The 2,500-nt window shown below is 35.3% G+C and overlaps 1 protein-coding gene across 3 annotated transcripts in view; it reads left to right on the forward strand.

The window, feature by feature from the left end:
* The window catches only part of LOC113825295 (uncharacterized), an 8,534-nt gene extending 7,686 nt beyond the window's left edge, over nucleotides 1–848 (forward strand). For all 3 annotated transcript variants that reach the window (XM_027378122.2, XM_027378114.2, XM_027378131.2), the window contains exon 2: nucleotides 1–848. This exon is cut by the window's left edge and continues 1,845 nt beyond it. The gene's annotated coding sequence lies outside the window, so the exon portion shown is untranslated.
* The last annotated feature ends 1,652 nt before the right edge of the window (nucleotides 849–2,500 follow it).

Consider the following 2,500-nt stretch of genomic DNA (forward strand, 5'->3'; position numbering starts at 1 on the left):
AAAATCAACTTAGCTTAAAAACCTGAGCTGAATAAGAGAAACGGTTGTCATTTTCGAATTCAGTGATGCAAAATTGTCTCAAAATCAGTTTAAAGACATATACAGCTTACTTGATTTGTTACTCTGTGTTATTTTTAGCAAATTAAAGTACAGAAAATAATACAGACAGAGACATCCATTCGCTGCCACTAATCAAAGTAGTTATGATAGAATCTCCAAGAGCAATGTGACAGCAAGTTTTTCTATTAAATTTCTTAATTTTAACATTAAAAGAAACTGGGAAGGTCATCTGCTAAAGTGAATCTCCATCCTCTGGTACTCGCTGTCAGTAGTCACTTGTGAAAAAAGGATGGGCTTAAAAAGGAAAAAATGCTGCTCTACTCTGCAAGACACAGACATATTTAGGGTCTGCGCTTGCGAGACAGCTGAACTATACATAGTAATGTATCTGGTACTAAATCACTCCAGACACCCTTATACAATGAGCACAGGTGATTGAAAATATCTATTCAATATTTTGAAGTTCTCGAAACGAAACGTGAAGAAATAGACCACGCCCAGACGATATTCGGTGTTCTTTGCGGTGTTGAACTCGTAAGATTTTTACCAGCTAGTCATAAACGTAATCACAAGAAAAGGGCTATCATTTCCTGTGAATTTCTGGCTCTGCTGAAGCCTTTAGAGGTGAATGAGTGACAGTTGGTCATTTTATTGATTGTGATGGTAAAGATGATGAAGATGCACTTGTCAATGATAGAGTAATTGTAAAGGTAATCGTGACTGAATGTGATATTAGTATATGAAGCATTGTATATATGCGAACTATTTATTTAAAGTAGTGAAACCTTGATTTATCGCTTTTATTAACCTTACACAAGAATATGCAAAATCTGATTGATCTTACCGTTGAAAAATAAATTCATACAGCTTATGCAGCAGAGAAGTTGGTTCATGACAGTCAAACGAATTTGCGGGAAGAAGGAAATGCCAAAGCTTCAAAAGTATGCTTTTTTTTTTTTTTTTTTTTTTTTTTTTACATCACACTTTTCTGCAAAATTTGACCCTACAGCAACGTATTTTATCCCAGCAGAAGCCCTTGCAGTGAAAAGAAATGCTAATCTACTCCGATACTCAAGAATACAATACATGAATAAAACAGCATTCTCTTCCTAACTGATATCACAAAACTATAATCGATTTAGTTTTTTTTTTTTTTATCAACTTAGCATAAAAGAGAAACGGTTGTCACACACACACATGTATATATATATTATATATATACACACGTGTACATATGTGTGTATGTGTATGTATATATCACGTACCCCTCAGACACCTCCCCCTCATAAGAATACCTTTGTTTCTCAGACCTTCCTCACCAAATCCACTTCAGAAATTCTCGTAGATATTCAAAACTATCCCATCATGACACAAGAAAACCTGTCTACACCTCATCTATCATCTAATCTCTCTACTTCCATTTCCTCTACACTCAAAGTAACTGCTGACATCCTTCCTCCTATTCATGTTCCCCCATACACCTCTTCTTCCAGCCCCCCCCCCCCCCCCCCCCCCCCCGCTTCTTCTGCATCCCCCAGGATACACATATGATTCTTTTGTCACAACTCCCTTCCTTGGATTCTCTCCCTCATGACATTTTATCCCTCTGAAACTAGTGCTCTAATTGCTCTCAATCCTGCCTTACCCTGCGGACATCCTCACAGAATCCCACCCTCCTTATACAAATTTGATTTAATCACCCTTGTTAATCTTTCATTTTCCATTTCCTCAACCTCACCCCTCTTCCCCCCTTTCAGTGCTATGCTATCCGAAGCTGCTATACGGTTTTAAGTGTAGCACATCAACTAATCCTTTTCACTACTACACCTTTCTGTATAGTGTAGCACATTAATTTTGCTTTGTAAACAATAACATTAACCATTCCACGTTATCCTTTTACTAGGAGTTAAAGATCTGATATTCATCATTGTATTAATTAAACTTATTAAACTTTGGCTTATCGGTATGAAGATAGCCATCGTCAAAATAGCTGGAACAAGCTCGTACCATCAGTGCTAGCTACTCCTTCAAGTATCTGAAATTCTGAAGATATCGATATGTAGTCTTTCGATACTCTTTAAAGATATGGAATAATCAGACAAGAAACAAACAAAAAATCACTTTTACTTATTATCTATTTATTCATTTGTTTAGTGCGAAAGTGTCCGGTTTTTAGTGTAGATAACAACTCTGACAAGAATTTAGCAAAATTGCTGTTTTCGTGGGAAGACTTTATGAATAAATTTACACACTAGTTTTTTTATCATCTTTATGATTATTATTATTACTGTTATTACAATTATATTACCTTTATTATGATAATTATTATTATTATCACCATTAGCATTAGCAATGTTAGTGTAATTATTGTCACTATCATTATTATTGTTGTTGTTATTACTTTGGACTGAAATCAGACTGAAAATGCTTGTGCTGCGTG

This window comes from Penaeus vannamei, chromosome 25 (genome assembly GCF_042767895.1).
Source record: "Penaeus vannamei isolate JL-2024 chromosome 25, ASM4276789v1, whole genome shotgun sequence".
Taxonomy (NCBI): Eukaryota; Metazoa; Arthropoda; class Malacostraca; order Decapoda; family Penaeidae; genus Penaeus; species Penaeus vannamei.